Source organism: Pogona vitticeps, chromosome 1 (assembly GCF_051106095.1).
Source record: "Pogona vitticeps strain Pit_001003342236 chromosome 1, PviZW2.1, whole genome shotgun sequence".
Classification (NCBI taxonomy): Eukaryota; Metazoa; Chordata; class Lepidosauria; order Squamata; family Agamidae; genus Pogona; species Pogona vitticeps.
The window spans coordinates 200,915,790-200,929,164 of NC_135783.1; positions in this window are offsets into that span (position 1 = coordinate 200,915,790).

Genomic DNA, 13,375 nt, shown 5'->3' on the forward strand with positions numbered 1-13,375 from the left:
TTCTTGGGAGGAAAGTAATGATAAACCTAGACAACATCTTAAAAAGCAGAGACATCACCTTGCTGACAAAGGTCCACGTAGTCAAAGATATGGTTTTTTCATAGTGATGTATGGAAGTGAGAGCTGGACCATAAAGAAGGCTGACTGCCGAAGAATTGATGCTTTTGAATTGTGGTGTTGGAGGAGGCCCTTGAGAGTCCCCTGGACTGCAAGGAGATCAAACCTATCCATTCTGAAGGAAATCAAATCTGAGTGCCCAGTGGAAGGACAGATCCTGAAGCTGAGGCTCCAATACTTTGGCCATCTCATGAGAAGACTCCTTGGAAAAGACCCTGATGTTAAGAAAGTGTGAGGGCAAGAGGAGAAGGGGATGACAGAGGATGAGATGGTTGGACAGTGTCATCAAAGCAACCAACATAAATTTGACACAACTCCGGAAGGCAGTGGAAGACAGGAAGGCCTGGTGTGCTCTGGTCCATGGGGTCATGAAGAGTCAGACACAACGACTAAACAACAACAGCAAGTTTTTTTAGAGGTTCTGTCTCCAGAGAGCCGAAAGGGCAGAGAAAATTCTAGACCACTAATCCATAGAATATGAAATCTCTTTTATTTCACTTTTCTTTCCCCCCCCACCCCCAGTTTGCTTGCTTGCTTGCTTGCTTGCTTGCCTGTTTTGACTGCCCCGTAGTTCTTGAAGCAGTCTCTGGGCAATTTACAACATAATTATGCAAGGTTAAGCAGAGTTTTTTTGATGGATAGATAGATAGATAGATAGATAGATAGATAGATAGATAGATAGATAGATAGATAGATAGATAGAGAGAGAGAGAGAGAGAGAGAGAGAGAGAGAGAGAGAGAGAGAGAGACAGACAGACAGACAGACAGACAGACAGACAGGCAGGCAGGCAGGCAGGCAGGCAGGCAGGCAGGCAGACAGACAGACAGACAGACAGACAGACAAGGAGCTTGGTGTCACTTTGTGAATGGGAGTGAGCAGAAGAGAGGATCCTGTGTAGACCCTCTTGGCTGCTGCCATAGTTGTTGTCAACATTCAGGCTGCCCTTTGCTTACGTAAAGTGTGGCATCCTTTTTTCCTGCTGGCAATGGGGGCATGATATTGTGCTGCAGTAGCAGGCCATTTCCTGGCATTCTGAATCATGGGTACAGAGGCCTGGTATCCCCCACTCATAAAGCCAAGACTCTGAAGAACTGAATAGTGTTACAGGTGGTCTGTGACTTGTTTAAAGGATGAATTGTAACTTCTAAAGATTTCCAGGAGTTGCAATTCTGCTTTTATGGTTAGAATAAACAGGAGGTCGGCAGAGTGTTGGAGGCCATAAAAAACATCCCAGCCATAAACATTAACAAAATTATTATTTGCAGTGCAGTCCTACCAAGCTTCCATGGGACATCCTCTCTGGTAAATAAGTATAGGATTGAAGGCTCAGTTGCTTTGGTGAAATTTTTGAGAATATGAAACCATTTAAGGATCCACATTATTGGATAATATAAAGGTTACATTTTGTCCTTAAAGGGGAAAAACGTCTAAAACAAATGCTAATCCCAGAACAAATTTTGGTGGTTAAATGTGTAAATCTGAAGCTCCCTCTTGTGGTTAAAATATGTTGTTTCTTCACACGTCTGGCTGACAGAAAGGCCTCCCCTGATGATCTTAACACCTGGGCAGGCCCACAAAGGGAGATGCAGCCCTTGCGATAGATTGGACTCAAGCTCTTTAGGGCTTTATAAGCTAGAACCCGAAGACTGAATTGTGCCTGGAAACGGACCAGCAGCTGGTAGAGGTGCTCTAACAGGGGGATTTATGTGATCCTAGTAACCAGCCCCATTTAACAATATGGCTGCAGGGTTTTAGACCTGCTGACACTTCCAAACACTTCCCAAAAGTAGACTAATGTAGAGCGCATTACATTAATGCAGCCAAGATGTAGCCAAGGCATGTGTCACTGTGGCCAGATCAGACCTCTCCAGAAACAGATGTAGCTGGCATACCAGTTTTAACTGTGCAAATGCACTCCTTGGCACGGTTGAAACCTGGACATCCAGGCTCAGTGACAAATCCAGGAGCACCCGACAAGTTGTGCAACCCCACCTAGCATGGGCTGCATTGTGATTCCTTGCTCTGCCTTCGACTGACCAGTAGCATATTTGTCTCGTCTGGATTATGTTTCAGTTTATTTAACTTCATCCAGTTCACATGATCCCCGCTAGGTCATAACTCTGCTGGTGGACTTGCAGGACACCATCTGGCCATCATCATCTGCATCACATCAATTGTGGAAGAAGCCCGGCTGGTGCTCCCCCACCTCCCTGAGCTGCTGACCACTCTGGCGAGGAGGCGAGATGACAAGTCTCCTCCCTCACCAGCCGAGCTACTTCCGCGATGGGCATGGTGTGAACTATGACAGCATTGCATGCCGCGGCACAAGCAGTAATTGGACCACCTGGTTGTGAGAGGTTGGGTCCAAAAGGCTTGGGCACCTATGGTGGCAATATTCATATTTGTCCCCCTGGGAAATGAGGCAGCAGGGCACTGTAGGCGGTATATACCCCTGGCAATGTGGCACGTGAAGTGCAATCCTCCCAAGAGTGGAGAGTAGCCAGGAAGGTTGCCAGCGCTCAGGGCACCAGCCGAAGCCTCAGCAAACAGGCTGTGCTCCTTTGGGTCTTCAACTGGAAAGACAAATTCCAGAGCAATTGGCTCTGTAGGAGGAGTTTGATTTTTGCATGAGAAGTGGCTTTTCAGCCAGGAGACCCATCCCCCCCCCACTGCCCTTTCCGGCTGGGTCCAGGGCTCGCCAGCTCAGTGTTTATATGTGCACTGTGCTTGGAGAGTGTAAGCAGATCAAAATGTCAAGAGCAAAAGGAAGGGACTGGGAGAAATCTGCCTGCATCTGGGTGCTTACCGCATGGCACTGGTGTGACTGTTGATCTTCCTTGTGACCTCACAATGACCCTTGCTTCTGTGATGTCACAGAAATGGGTTAAACGACACCCTGCACTATTACTCCTTACAGTCCCTGCCAAAATCACGCTTACTCAAAGCTCAAGCTGAGTTTAAGAACTAGCTGTTAAGTGTGGTCCTGCAAATGTGCTTTTAAAAATCCTCCCCCACCAAGCCAAGCAAAATGGTAACATGGGGTCAAAACTGCTTTATTTGTAAGTATTGCGCAGAATTACACATTGCGTGCTTTGCTGTCTAATTGGTGTTCTTGAAGAAATGCAAATGAAAGACTGAAAAACTAATAAGATGAATCTTCAATCTAGGTCCGGGGAGGGGGATTTAGTTTCAGGGCCAGCAACCATGGAAAATCTCTTGATCTTCTTTGCACTATCCTCAGCCAGCCAGGGATAAAGCAAACGGAGAAGGACGCACGTGGACGTCTCCTGTTCACAGGCCCAGATGTGGGATAAGCAGATGGAGGGCCTGCAGTCTCAAAATGAAACTAACACATTTAGTGCTCATTAAAGGTCCATCGGTTATTTAGCTGCTCTTGCTGAACATTTTCAGAATATATGGCCGAAACATCTAACCACTCATTTGACTGTATTATAAAGAAAGGATCAAAATGCGCAAAGAAACTAATGGATTCATTTGGAAAAAAAAACTTTTAAACACCTCACCAAATGCCCGTGAGGCTCAAATCTGTAAGCCACAGGCTCCCTCTTGTGGCTGAAAACTGCATTTCAGTATTTTCAACATGGACATTTCAATGCAATTCCTGTATCGTTCATATTCTCAAAATGGAGATTCAAACCCCCCAGTTATGGCCTTTCCTATTCTAAGAAAAGCTATGGATCATTTGAAGTGAAACCTTATACCTCATGAGCATTATTTCAACTTTTTCCTCATATAATACTTCAATATTAATAATGGGAAACATAAAAACGTAAAGCCAGACAATATGGCTTCACAGACTCTAGTGTGTGTCCACCCTTCTCATTTCTCCCTTGCCTGCTTTTAATGACATAGTTGCTGAAAGCTGGGACATGCAGGTCTTAAACACTTCCACGAAAAATTCTGTGCCTTTTTAATTTGTCTAACAAAAGGTGTTTTGACAACATAGCTCTTGGAACATTTCTCTGCTTTATTTCTTTCTGTATTTAGCAGCAGATTACAAAGAAGAATGCCATCAAATCAGTTCTGAATGATGGCAATCTTTTTTGCGGGGGGGGGGTCTACGTAGGGAACACTCAGAGGTGTTTTACCCTTCCCTTCTTTATTTATTTTATTTATTTATTTTTGGACTTATATACTGCCCATAATGCTTCAAGCACTCTCTGGGCGGTTTACAATTTAATTACGCAGGCTACACATTGCCCCCCCCCAGCAAGCTGGGTACTCATTTTACCGACCTCGGAAGGATGGAAGGCTGAGTCAACCTTGAGCCGGCTACCTGGGATTTGAACCCCAGGTCGCGAGCACAGTTTTAGCTGCAGTACAGCGTTTTAACCACTGCGCCACGAGGCTCATATTCTTCTGGACTGTGCAGCTTGCCCAAGGCTACGCAGGATGGCTCTACTTCCAGGAGGCTCAGTGGGGAGTTGAACCCCCAACCTCTGATTCTGCAGCCAGATACTAAGCTGAGCTATACAGGACAGCTCAGTGGTTTAGGTATCTATCAGCGGAGCCAGGGGTTGGGAATCTAATGCAAGAGAAACCCAAATTGTCCCTCCAGACCTGGGATTTTGAGAGGTTAAGTATTTAAAACTCTAGGTTTGAATCATAATATATCCACCTATGTCAGTGCTGAATTAAGTTTGATACCTCTTTTTTTCCTGACAGATTCCTCATCTTTAACAGCAGCATGACGAGCAGATACAATATTGTTTTCCACATGTTGTATCGGTTTGATTTGGTCAAATTTGGTCAATGAAGACGGAGGAGAACTTTATTTCAGTTCAGTTGTGATGAATTTCTCAACATTTGCAAATTTCTTTATGTTCACACTGGGGAAAAACATGGACTTTAAAAAAACGGAATGCAAGAGAAAGTGGAACTGATAGGTTTTCTTATCTCTGTGAAGTTGTCCCACCATTTCTTTTGTCGTTTTTTTCCCTTCTGAATAAATCTGCTCAGGCTTAAAAGGGCAGAATAGATGTCTGTCGCTCTAGGGAACAATTTCAGAGGGCCTGCAACGTCCCTCCTGGGACTCATTCTCTATTTCCCTCCGTCCTTCTCCATCTTCTTTTCTCTTTCTTCAAAACACTTCTGGGAAACATTGAGTTGAACAAGTTCATTTCAGGGCAGTTCTTCATTCACACAACCACCGGGAGAAAAGCAGATAGCTTTTCATAATTATTAATTACACAGATTTTTAATAGCCGTCCTCTGAAATGATTTCAGAGACAAAATAAAACCAGTAAGAGTAAAAACCAGTGAAAGAACCAAATAAAAACAAGCAAGGCACAGTACACTAAGTGGCCACACAGTCACAAAAGACATGTAAAACAATATAAAAAGAAAGCCCTGGCTTCTTAAAAGCACAAAGAAAGGGGGTGGTGGTTATCAGCCTGGCACTAAGCGAATGACAAACTAGGCCTCTCTGGGAAGAACAATTTCTGACTGTGGTGCCATTACTTACAAGGGCCTCCTTTTCATAGACATCCACCTTACGTCCACAAGCACATTCTTCACATAGTATATATGGCTACTTGTTTTCTATAAATCCTGATGCCAAGACTCTAAAGCAGCAAAATCAGCACTACGAAAGGGCCCTGGCAACAGTGCGTTTGGCACAATACCGGTAGAATAGGACCATCGTGTCCCAGTTTGTATCCTTACAGCTGGGTTTTGAAAACCACCTTTGCTGGACTGTCTTCAAGGGCAGACCACACCCTGCTGCATCATAGTAGTCTATCCTGAAGAGTTCTAAGGCATGGATAAATAGTCTATTTGTATCCAGATATCTGTATTGATAAAAAATACGTTACATTCATGGCTATTTTTTAAATTTAGCTTTTAAGGCATTGCAGAGGCATTTTGACATGCATTTTTTATAGTTATATGCCATCCTCAGATCATAGTGTTTTTGTCTGCCCTGAAACACTGGAATAAAGTGTTTTTTTAAAAGCAGTAAGTGAGGCAATAAATGATTTAAAAAACCCCACTGCTGTAACTGGTAATGGTGCAGCTAAAACAAATTCTTGCAAATAAATAAATAAGTAAATAAATAAATAACAAGAGCACATTGCTTTAAACACTAAAACAGGTAGTTAAATAAGTTACTCTTGAAAAGTAACTTTCTAGGTTCTGGTTTCACCCGGCCTAGCCTACTTAACCGGTCCCAAACAAGGCTGGCCTAACTCAGAACTTGAGGGTGCCAGCTTCCCCAACAGTTGTTCCGACATCTATTACCTCCCAATCATCTCGGCCGCTGACACAGCCACAGGAAGGAATGCCCCTGGCCAATCATTCTTCCAGCAGCTGTCGGCACCCCTCCCAGCACAGAAGAGTTCTCCCAAAAGCACATTGAAAATGCAGCGCTCAGAGCTTCGTCACACATACCTTCCTCCTGTTTCTCTGGGATCAGTCGTACTGCCCTCTTTTTTCAAACTTGTGTGTTTATGGCCTTTCCACCCAGCAAGACACACAAAGGAATTTGCTTTAGACTGAAATGATTGCATTTTAAAAACATTGTAAAAGAATATTTATAAAACAGAGCCAAATGTGTTGAGCAACTACGGTAATTACTTGCTGGTTCACAAGAGTTTAAGAAAAAGTAAAATATTACTATTACTACTACTACTACTACTACTACTACTACTACTACTACTACTACTACTACTACTACGAAGAAGAAGAAGAAGAAGAAGAAGAAGAAGAAGAAGAAGAAGAAGCAAAGTGACAGAATAAGCCATCCACTTTGGTTCAGTCCTAGGGGGCACACATCTCAAAAGTGAACTAAAATGAGAAATCCTACCTGTACAAAACACAAACAAACAAACAAACCATGCCCCCTGGTGGGGACCCCAAAAGGTGTGGGCAGGCAAAAATAAGGGACTAGTCCTTGATCACCCATACATCATGGAGTCACCATAAAAAGGGGCACACCAACCCATTTCCAAACCAAAGCAAATATTCATCTGATCACACACTCAGTCTCTGTGGGTGGACTATTATTGTGAGCACCCCACCGTAGAAGAAGTATAAAGTCGCAGGAAGTCTAAATCAACAGCAGTATCGGCTGATTCACTTATCCATGGTCTGGCAATATTAAAATAATAAAAGAAAAATATATAATTATGGTTACCAGAATTGGCCACTAGAGGGAGTCAGAGACTATGCTAAGTACAACATTCGCTCTGACAATAGTAATCGCTGTAATCTGCATTTTTCAGCATCTGCAGGGGGCTTGAAACCGATCCTCCGTGGATATGGGGGTCCTACTATATATACACTTAAATCATAGAGATTTCTGAACGGGACAGTAAGGGTCACGGATACCCATTCTCTGAAGAATTCAGCAATTTGTCTTTCCAAATGTTACTGGACTGCAACTCCCACAAGCCCCTGGCCTATATCATTGTTCCTGAAAAACAATGGGAGTTGCAACCCAGTAACGTCTGGGAAGGTTGGACTGGACTGGAGAAAGGCTCAAACCCTATTGCTTTAAGTCCAGTTTCCCCCCACCCCACCCTCATGTTGGGCTCCTTAATTTCTTGTAAATGTGAAGACCAGAACGGCTTAGTCAGCATCAACAAGGAACTCATCTTGCCTCTGCAGGAGAGAGGAAACCACAGCAAAGGGGATAAATATAAACTTAAAGGGAAAGGACATGGACATGCTCAGTCCAAACAGCAGAAGTGACACCACAGGGAATGTTTCAACGACACACACCCGACAGCGTGTGGCCTAACGAAGCCAGAGGCCCTAAGCGGCAGATTCCAGGAAGCCGAGTCAGCATTTGGCTTGGTTTGGTCTGGATCAGCTGCAGACCGAAACCAAAATATACATTTTGGCTTCTATGTGTACGTGTAACTCAGACTCTTAAAAGAATACTGTATTTCATCAGCACCGTCACAGAACTGCAGAGCTGGAAGGGACCCGATGGATCACAGAGTCCAGCCCCTGTCCAGGGAGACACCAGTGGGGGGGAATCAAACTCCCAACCTCTACCTAAACCATGAAATGACTGATCTATCCAGCAGTTTCCCTTTACCTTCCCAGATTCTAATGCTTGAATGGAAAATGTACCCTTGGCTAAAGCTGAGCCTGGCTAGAACCCAGAAAGGATGGCAGGAGTCACCCAATAACAGCTGAAAGGCCCCTGCTTTTGAAAGGGGCATCTAGCCTGTTTCCGGTTCTATACATTTATGCGGCAATGCATGCTTACTTTCATCGGTACAGCAGTTAACCGCTAAAGTACAGGTGCTAAAAACACCACTCTTCAGCTGGCTGGGGGATTCTGGGAGCTGTAGTCCAAAAGAGCAATATTTCCAAGATCTGCAAAAGTACACACACCAGAAAACTTAGAAGAAAGATGGCTTTCCCCACCCCTACCACCCCATCTTCTATCCATTACGGGTGCTGCAGCTAGAGGTAACCTAGGGGTGGCAGATTACATCTTCACCACCATGGCCATCGTCATCATCATCATCACTACCACCGCCACCACCATCAACCCTGCTAGCCAAAAAGCTGCAGTGCCTCAACAACTGTATAATGTCATGTCTTGTTTCCTAATCAGAGCAACTGCGTCCTGTCCAAAGAAGGCACTCAAATGGCTGAGTGAGCCTCTCTTTCCTGTCTTTCTATTTGCTTTCCGTTTACAGCAGAACTAACAGAGAACTAAGTTTGGAGGGAAGAAAAAGCACATCCCAGCAGAAAGCTGTGCAGGCTGCCTATTACAGGACTGCTATTTTTATGTGAACTCAAGCAGGATGCTTGCGGGCATCATTTGGATAAAGTAATTGACCTTTCCACACTTCTGCACATGGAGCAACTTGAGGGAGCCAACCTAGGAACAGCCTTGCTCTCCTACTGTTTAATGAGTCTCTTTTTCTGGCACCTGCCCCTTTGCCTGGAGCGTTTGTGCCCCCCCCAAGAGCTTCTCTGTCCTCCCCACCCACACCCCACAGATTGCGGTAGTCCAGGCCAGAGTGATCCAGGGTAAAAGCCATGAACTCTCAAGAGATCAGAGGGAGCGCTTGCGACCCCTTTGCCTGGATTCGCCAGGGGATGGCAGCCTCGCAAACATGGGAACGGCAGACTTCTGTGCGAAAGTGTATTTAAAACCAAGATATTACTCTATGAATTGAGAGGCAAGAAAGAGGCATTAGAGAGGGAGACCTTCTACGTGCATAGTGTTTGATTTTCAAAAAATGCCACATTGCCACAGAAATTGAAGTCTTCGTATGTCTCAAAACCCAACAAACACAAAGATGAAAGAGGGGCCAAGGCTGATTCCTCCAGCCTGTTATCCAAAAGTATTGTCATTTGTCCATCCTATAGCCAAAGGGTGGGGAAGATGTGGCCCCCTGAGACATTGTTAGACTGCCACAGCCACAGCCAATGGTGAATGATGATGGGAGTGGCAGTCTAGCACCATACCTGGATGACCACACCTTTAGCATCCTTGCTACAGATAAACATACATTATCCTCCAAACCACAACCCAGTGGTATAACTAGAGAAGAAAAACACCACCTCGGTGCTTCCTGGACAAAGGCCATGCAATAGGTTCGGGGTGTGTGTGTGTGTGTGTTTCAGCTTGTTTTCTCAACACCTCTGAGCTGCAAATGCGACGGATGTGCCTCGAGATTGGCTGAACTCCAAAGTCTCAGCCGAAATGGGCACATTCAGACGGGCTTGGGTGCTTTCTGACGTAAAGTGAGCTACCCTTGTCTCGACCAGCATGCAAAGCTAATCATGCTGAGTCTTGACCCAGCCAAGGTCTTGTGGGTCATTTCAATTTTCAGGCATGTATTTTCCATGGAAAACATTCCCCCCCGCCCCCGCCCCCCGCAAGAAGGGCAGATAGGGCAAACTGGAGCCAGGAGAAGATCCCACTCCCATTTTTTTTGGATGGCCATTTTCAGAATCCCCCAATCATCATGTCTATGCGGGTTGGGAGATTCTGGAAGGAACGAGAAGTGGGCAACAGAAGGACTCGGTTACAGACTGACTGATCCACCTTTGGACTCTTGGAAATGTTTTATGAGAAACTCTGCAAACACTGTGCTTTAGGGAAGGGAGATTAACTAAACACACAGGGAAAATCCATTTCTCTAAAGAAGATGTCCAAAGCACTGGCTCGTCAGGTTACATTGGGTCGGTTTTAGTTGGTATGGCCTGAGGGTGTGGTGGACGAGGCACTGTCACACTGCAAAGCGCCACCTCTTTGTTAGATCGTTTGCTCTTAAGATCAGAGATGGACTCAGCTGGGAAATGGGCTATGCACCTCATCAATACATCACTATGGGAGGGGTATCGACGTTCTCTCTTAAAGGAGACCATCACAAAGCCCATCCCAAAGAAACCACATTTTGCACTAGGGGATCTTAATAACTATAGACCCACTGCTAATAATGCCATTCTTGGGCAAGTTGGTCAAGAGGCTGGGAGCAGACCAGTTGCAGGTGGTCTTGGAGGAAACGGATAATCTATAATGCATCCATTTGAATCAGAGTTTAGGCTGAACCATGGAACCAAAACTGCATTGGTTGCCCTGGCAAAACAATCTACTGAGGGAGGGAGGCAAGCAAGGGGAGTGCAACCCTCTGCAGCCTTTGAAGCCATCCACCGCTGTATCTTTCTGTCTTCGGTGGTTCCCATCCTTCCTTGAGGGTCACTCTCAGAGGATAAATCTTGGGGAAGTGATGTTACAAGGTCCCTCTGTTGCAAGGTCCCTCAGGGATCAACTGCTTCCCCAACGCTTTTAAACATCTACATGAAGCCACAGGGAGATGCACCTGGAGATCAGGAGTTCGCTGTCATCAATATGCAGATGACACTCAGCTCTATCTCTCCTTCTCTTCATCTGCAGGTGGTGCAATAAAAGTCCTTGATTGCTGTCTGGTGCCGATATTGCCCTGGATGACGTCCAAAAAAACTCAAACTGAATCCAGACAAGATAGAGATCATACGGTTGGGAGGATTGCCAGACTCATTAGAGGGATTTTTACCTAGTCTTGGTGGGGATACACTTCCCCTGACGGATCAGGTTTGCAGTTTGGGGGGTACTCTTGGATCCAGCCCTCTCCGTGGAGGCACAGATATCTGCGGTGGCCAAAAATGCTTTTTATCAACTTTGGTTGATTGCTCAGTTGCACCAGTATCTGGAGAAGAAGTGCCCAAGTTCATGCATTGGTAAGCTCCAAAATAGACTACTGCTTTCTACACTGGAAGGCCAGATCCTGAAGCTGAGGCTCCAATACTTTGGCCATCTCATGAGGAGAGAAGATTCTTGGAAAAGACCCTGATGTTGGGAAAGTGTGAAGGCAAGAGAAGGGGACGACAGAGGACGAGATGGTTGGACAGTGTCATCGAAGCGACCAACATGAATTTGACCAAACTCCGGGAGGCAGTGGAAGACAGGAGGGCCTGGCATGCTCTGGTCTATGGGGTCAGGAAGAGTCAGACACGACTAAACGACTAAACAACAACAACAATGCTTTCTGCATAGGGCTGCCCATGAACTCAGTACAGAAACTTCAGCCAGTCCAAAATGCAGTGGCCAGAGTGATCACATGTACCAGGAGATATGAACACAGATCTCTTGTCTTGGCATAGCTCCATTATCTTCCTTTTAGTTCCCATGCCCAATTCAAGGAGCTGGTGATCACCTATAAAGCCCTCACCAATTTAAGACAATACCTGTTTTATAGTGGGTTTTTGTATATTGTACAAAAGATGTACAATATATTTTAAAGATGATTTCAAAATGACTATGACATCTTTGTGACTTTCCTCTTTTTTTGCCATTGTGAAACACGTTGTGAAATGAATTGCTCCTTTTCCCTGTGAACCACAACATATCCTTCTGAAACATTATTGGCAGCTCTATTTTTCTACCCTACATCAAGGACAGATAGCCATAAACCTTCTCACACCTATCGGTGTGCAGCGTGCCAAACGTATGCTCCTCTGAAGGGGTCACTGAAGGTGCCTATTTCTTCAAATTCTGACACTGAGGGGAACAAAATTATGGTTATATTTCTTCTCCCAACGATACCCCAGCTCCAGAATTGTAATTCTTGGGCTCCAGTCGCACCTACAGCAAAGGTTACTGTTTTTATTTAACTCATAACATTCCTTAGTGACTCCCAGCCTTGGGTAACCCAAATGTTCTTGGACTACAACTCCCAGAAGCCTTCACCACTAGCTGTGCTGGTCAGGATTCCTGGGAGTTGCAGTCCAAGAACATCTGGGGACCCAAGGTTTGGAACCACTGCTTTAAGATGTTGCTATTAATTTATGGGTGTGTGTTATATTAAAACTGGCTTAAATGAAATGTCCAATTGTTAGCACAATGGAACTTCCCTTCCCTTCCCTCTCTTCCTTGCTACAATGCTACACACCACTCTCCCCACAAATGACTCTAGACGAGTGGTTCCCAACCTTGGGTAACCCAGATGTTCTTGGACTACAACTCCCAGAAATCATGGCCAGCACAGCTAGTGGTGAAGGCTTCTGGGAACAGCAGTCCAGGAATCCCTGAGTTACCCAAGGCTGGGAACCACTTTTTAAAAGACGATTTCCCAGCCCTCCAAAGCCTGTTTGGGGGTACTTGGGTCTTGTCTGGGGAATGGGATACAACCCCCTCCTTCCTCTGCTGATGGAAGCAATTCTGCCCTTAGAACCTCCCCAGTGGATTCTCCTCATCGTTGTGTTGTTAGCTTAAGATGATATCATCATCATCATTATCATCATCATCATAGGAACAGCAAACATACTGCGCTGTATTTAACAGATATTGTACTTAGGTTTTTGTATCTGTTATCTGATATCAACCAGCCAATGTTTTTATAATATTGACTGCATCTGGCGTTTCTTAATAATAATAATAATAATAATAATAATAATAATAATAATAATAATAATAATAATAATAATAATAATAATAATAATGAAGAAGAAGAAGAAGAAGAAGAAGAAGAAGAAGAAGAAGAAGATGATGATGATGATGATGATGATGATGATGATGGCAGCGGTAGCTCCTATGGATCATTGAATCTAGCTCCTCTCAAGGATGCCCAGATGCCTTAAATTACTGAGCTACCCAGCAGTTCTTTTCAGTAACCCTGAAGATGTATTTTGCATATAAAAGTAGGATACGCATTTTAATAAAATTAAAATAAGCCAAGGTGCCATATTCTGACATGAACCAGGGCTAACGGCCCTGCTCTGTTGAGT